The sequence below is a fragment of the Triturus cristatus genome, chromosome 5_2 (assembly GCF_964204655.1).
Source record: "Triturus cristatus chromosome 5_2, aTriCri1.1, whole genome shotgun sequence".
In the NCBI taxonomy this organism is placed as follows: Eukaryota; Metazoa; Chordata; class Amphibia; order Caudata; family Salamandridae; genus Triturus; species Triturus cristatus.
Window position 1 is genome coordinate 976,006,295 of NC_140588.1, and position 6,000 is coordinate 976,012,294.

Here is a 6,000-nt window from a genome sequence, read left to right on the forward strand (position 1 = left end):
TGTCTTGTCGACGCTGAGCCTGCTGGCCAGGAAAATGGTGAAGATCAGGCACGAGTTGCACCAAACATTGGCCAAATCTCATACCTCACTGCGTCAGCTGGCCCGCTTGGTGGGGCTCCCCTCATCCTCTATCCAAGCCATCTTTCCAGGTCCTCTGCACTACCGTTCTTTGCCGCGGCTCAAAGCACACCATCTGCAGAGAGGTCTGACTTAATCGCAGTCTGTCCATCTCTTGAGGGAGGTGAAGGAAGAGATGACGTGGTGGCTCACCCACATGGAGGCGTGAAATGGGCATGCGATCTTCGGGTCCACCCCAGATATTGTGATAGTCAGAAGCCAGTCAAACAGGCTGGGGAGCCAGATGCACGGATTTTTTGACCGGTGGTGCCTGGTCAGTTGCCGAGCAATAGTTGCACATCGAGCTACTAGTGGGCTTGTTTGTGGTGCAATGTTGGACCAAAAACAGGGTGCAGTCCTGCATCCTCCTCAAGATGGACAACGTTTCAGCGGTCCGGTATATCACCCACCTAGGTGGTACCGGGTCCCGTGCGCTGTCGATCCTCGGCAAGGATTTTTGGAACTTTTGCCTGGACAATCAGGTGTCCGTCACGGCGGAATATCTTCCGGGCCATGCAAACGAGGTGGCAGATTGGCACTCCCGTCACCTGCTGGATGCCAGCATTTGGAAACTAGATCCCCTGGTGTTCTCTCAAATAGCGGAGAGTTGGGGTCCTTTCTCAGTCGACCTTTTTGCGTCGCGGCTGGATCATCAATTACCACGATATTTCAGCTGGAGGCCAGACCCATTGGCAGAAGCGACGGATGCGTTCTTGCAGGACTGGCACCAGGAACGGGGTTATGCGTCCCCCCTCACCCCCTTTTCCATGATCACGCGAGTATCCGCTCATGTGCGTCACCAGCAGGCGGAGGTGGTGCTAGTCACCCCTCTTTGGAGGTCTCAAGTGTGGTTTCCAGCACCGCATGGTGGTGGAAGGGTCGCTACAGCTTATGGCCTGGAGGATCTCCGGCATTGCCGGTCGCTACCGGGCCTTTCGGGACACGCTGAGACTTTGCTCTCCAAGGCATGGGCGGATAGTACAACAGAGATACCACACCGCCCGGAACAGATGGCGCCGTTGGTGTCTGCGACAGGGTGTTGATCCCGTGGGCGCGGAGGTAGTCCACATTCTCAATTTCTTGGCAGATCTTGCGGAAGAAGGTTTGGCTTACCACTCTATCAACACTTTCCGCTCAGCGATATCTGAGGGTCACACCCCCGTTCGGGGAGCGCCGGTGGGGGAGCACCCATTTGTGTGCAGACTTCTGACAAGCATCTGCCTATCCCTCTCACCGGTACCGTGTTATTCCGCATTGTGGGTTGTGAATATAGTGTTGAATCTTTTTCTTTCCTGGCAGCCGAATAGGTTCTTGTCTCGCAAGGAACTCTCGGCTAAGTTAGCGACTCTTATGTTTAATCTCTTGCAGACTGGTGTCTGACGTTCGGGCCCTTGGCGTCTCAGAGTGTTTTCCCCGGATGGGGTTTCTTTCAGTCATTAGAAGGACTAAATGTCATACTAGGGTGATATCCTACCTGGCATTTCGAGAATCCCCAAAATGATGTGTGGTACAATGCCTCTGAGCCTATGAGGAGTTGACAGAGTAAGTTCATCCTCCCGGTGAAAGGCAGTTGCTTATTGCTCTCCGTAAGCCATACAATGCGGTCTCTTCCCCAACTATAGCCCGGTGGGTGCGTTGGGTCAAGCAGGAGGTGGGGATTGATACTAAGAAGTTTGGAGCTCGAGTTGCTATGGCCTCAAGCGTTTGCACTCGGAGCACGGTTGGAAGACCTCATGCATGCGGCTGACTGGTCCTCGGATTCAACCTTTAAGAGGTTTTATTTTAAGCCAGTACTGGAAGTAGCTCTGCTCCTGGTGGATAAGCTTTGAACTGGCATGATCTGAGCCTCCGGTCCCGACATAGAATGTGAATTTGCCTAGCTCTAGTACTGGTAAGTTCCAATTCTATTAAGGACACAAAGGCGAGGATTATCCCTCCCGGCACCTGGTGGACTCGTGGACCCTCCCTGTTCTGGAGTAATTACTGCTCTTGGGGGAATTTTTCTGTTGAAATGTCGATCATTGTGTTGTTAAGGTTATGGTGTTTTGTTATGTAGCCCTTCTGTGTTTCAGCAATGTCTCCCCGATTTGCCTGTTAACTGATCTTTGGACTTGTTTCTAATATGACCTGTTATTTGCAGGGAATGATGAGGTCCAAGCAAGAGGCGTGAAGTTCCGATGGAGGCTGTTCACGCAAAGGAAGAGGAAGTACTGAGGAGGGACCAAGTGGAGGCTGCATAGTGGACAGAGTTGATGGATTATTATGCCTTTGTTTGCTCTACTCCCGAGTGTTCATGGGAGTAGTAGTTTTTTTATTTTATTTTTTTATTTGCTGCTCTAAAAAAAAAAAAAAGGTGAAAGAAAAAGGCATAATCCTCGCCTCAGTGTCCTTAATAGAATTGGAACTTACCAGTACTAGAGCTAGGCAAATTCCCATTCCTCACCACCTTCCCTCCTTCCTGTTTTTCCATTAATCCCAATCTAGAGATCTGCTCACCGGTCATACCAGGTTGCAGATGGACTCTGAGGGGGCATGCAAGCATAAGAAAGAAACTCACATCACCGCTCAAGGGTAGCCCATGTATAAAGATAATTTGTCACTTCCACTGCGCTGTCCACCAGCCTGCAGTAGTACAGCTTTTGTGTTTTCGGGTCTAGTCTGATGCCTGGAGAACATTCACCAGGTGAGGAATATGTAGATATATAAAATTGTCCACCAGAAAGAGCGCTACTGAAAATAAGTAACTTGTTCATTAACACTGTACTGCGTGTTCCGTAGGTGTGGCCTGTTTCGTGTTAGTAGTTCATGTAGCCTTTAAACATTACTTGTGTGGAATTAAGCTAGTATTGTACATAGTATGTGCAGTGATGTTTTGAAATTCTAACAGTCCTGCACTTTATTTTTTGTTTTTTTACAACTGGTTTCCTTTCTCTTTTAGGTTTACCGTTCATCTCCAACTTCTCTGCGCATTTTCTGCACACTGGTCAAAAGACCTGCAAATAGGCAATCAAGTTGCTGCTTCAGATGTTATGCATGAGCACGTAATTAGCACTTGGGTGAAGAAAAGTGGTTGGCACTTAAAGGTGGACAGTTTTCACTGGTTTGGGTTAGGTATTGCTGTTGACTTTGTCTTTTTAATCTTGTGTTGGGATAGATCGGATCTTGAACGCTTTTCATCATGGAACATCCTGTGCTTCACATCAAAGAACAAGCTGAGAGCATCAGAGGCCACGTTTCTGTTCATATCCTGGACCAGAACTGCAAGAAATGAACACTGCCAAGATCTGAGTGCTGCAAAGTCACTAAGTGATTTGCAGTCTTAATCTGTACATAATATTTACTATATTAGATTGCTTTAAAATATTGTATTTAAAAAGTTTATCATGTTAAATCGTATGTCTTTATAAATGTCAGTTTGCGACTTAAGTGAAATTGTGCCATCAGCTGAAAGAAATGCAGATTTTTATAAAGTATAAGCATTTACCATTATTGCAGTATTTATGATTAAAAAAAAAAGGTGTCATTTAACTAAGCATGGTAAAAGCAGTGTCTATTCAGATGTGTATCTGTTTTTGTACAGATCTGTTTGTAAGGCGCACGCTCTGTTGAAGCAAGCATTTCTCTGATCTTCTGCAATGTGAATCCTCGAAGATCTTACACTATATTAAATTATTATTTTCTGTGGGGAAGTCTTCCGCATTCATACAAACAGGCTGTCATGGTTTCATCATTCGTGGTTTGTAAAGCTTTGCTAGCTAGAAATAAGATTAAGATTCGGATCCATGTGTAATACGATTTGTCCACCAGTCCGTGGCTAAATATGCAGTACCAAGTGCATCTTTGTGAAAATAAATGCATTGGTTTCTGCTTGAACTGGATTATATTGCCATGGAATAAGTAAGATATTGTGTCTCTGGATCACTGGAGCAAAGAAGCTACTGGACTTTAGTTTTCCAACTCTCCACATCCTCAATCTCTGTACTGTTGTAGTGTAAAGCAGCGATCTTAGTACCAGAATTTGATTGTGAAATTAAAGATGCCAGAACGTATTTGTTGACATTGATCTTTACGATAAGCAGTATATTACACCTGAAGATTGGGGGCAAAAGATCCAGAAAAACTCAATTGGGATTGATTATATCATGACATGAAAAAGCTGTCAAAGACATTAACAAAACATTTTGTTAAAGCAAACTTCACTTATGTGTTCATGTTTTGTCTTAAATTGTGTAATTATTTTCAAACATATTAATGTTTTATGAAGGAGGTGTTTCCTGGGAAGAGTAGTGTTCAGTCTTGATAAGTTAAATATATTCTTTATAATTGTGTACTCTTTGATATTTTTATGTAAGTCGTGTTGCACTAACGGTGAAAGAATTGGTGTTCTTTTAACTTCCACTGTCACTAATGCCACTAAATAAAGGGGATGCATAGAAGTGTTGGCAACCTGTGCTTTCTTTCATGCTGTGAGGGCTAAAATATGTACACTACTGTGTCCATTCAACATAAAAGATCAGAAGAGTAATAAGCTGTCCATATGCCTCTCATACAAAGGACAGGGACGAGGACCGGTGTATTGTCCAAGGCATTGTGACTCGCCACTGCATAATGTGAAATGCCTTTTCAAAAATGGAGCGGCTTCTAAATGATTTTGATTTTTCTAACTAGAGCCCTTTGCATATGTATCACATGCCCAGTTTGTTACTTCCTTGTTTATTTACTATGTCATTTTTAATAATGAGTGGTTTCCAATTGTTTTGTGAAGAGCACACAGACTCCATAATGTCTAGGTTAATCACGGTCATACGTTGTATGAATGTCTGTGCTGAAAGAACAGTCTGACAGAGACTGCTAGTTGTATATTCCTTACCATAGAATTTCCACCAGGCATCAGTCTGGATGCTCAGATTATTCTTCAGCAGTACCCTTGTGCGTCGGGTGGTGTTGGTCAGCTCAGCATCCAGCGTCTGTGTCGTGGGCGCTGGGATGACGCTGCGGGACCTATTTAGACACCTCCCATGTGTGCTGATGTCAGTTCTTTCTTTTTCTGCTCCAGCCTAAGCACAGATTTGGAGAGAGCTACCCCATAGTCGTTTTTTGGCTAGTCTTTTTCAACTTTTGTTGATTTTTTTTTTATAAGTCTTCGAACTCCTGGTTGATGTCTTCTGGCTTCTCGGGGGATGTCCAGTCTCTTTGACGGACATGCCCTTTGATAGCACTCGCCTTTTTGGTGACAAGGTAGACTCGGTGCTTCAAGGATTTTCGATCTACAGCCAGATCCTTTGGCCTCGCGGCTACTTCCCACCCACCTCTCGTCTACTTCAGTCTGCTTCGGCTACGGAAGGGGCACCCAACCACGTCCTGTCCGGCATAGCTACTGAGTCACGGATGCTGTCCAGCCTCTGCGTGTCCACGGACTTGGGACCCAGCATCCTCGCGGGCCAGGGAGCCAGTAGGTGGGCCATTCCACCCTTTCCCCTCCTGCCACCGCCTCCAAAGCTTCTTAGTCCTACTTTCCAGGCCCATCACCAGCCAGATGGAGGCAAGTTCTACAATCACCGCCTCCTGTGACAATCCATCACGTCAGACAGGTGGGTTCTGCTAATAGTCCCAAAGGGCTACTCCCTCTCCTTCGAGACTAACCCTCCCTCCATGCCACCTTCTTATGATCGCATGTAGGAGGATCATTTGGCACTTCTCTGCCAGGAAGTATTGGCTCTTGGCCAGGGAAGCTATAGAGAGGGTTCCTGTGCCAGAAGTAGGTCGTGGTAGTTATTCCTGCTACTTTCTCGTTCCCAAGAAGGACAAAGGCATACATCCTATCCTAGACCTCCAGGTCTTCAACTTATTCCTCCGTAAGTAAAAGTTAAAAATGCTCACCCT

General features: G+C 45.8%; 1 protein-coding gene across 3 annotated transcripts in view; it reads left to right on the top strand.

Moving 5' to 3' along the window:
- The window catches only part of LOC146829515 (UDP-N-acetylglucosamine transferase subunit ALG13-like), a 1,246,203-nt gene extending 1,241,645 nt beyond the window's left edge, over nucleotides 1–4,558 (top strand). For all 3 annotated transcript variants that reach the window (XM_085608211.1, XM_085608212.1, XM_085608213.1), the window contains one exon: nucleotides 3,056–4,558. The gene's annotated coding sequence lies outside the window, so the exon portion shown is untranslated. The remainder of the gene's footprint in view (nucleotides 1–3,055) is intronic.
- The last annotated feature ends 1,442 nt before the right edge of the window (nucleotides 4,559–6,000 follow it).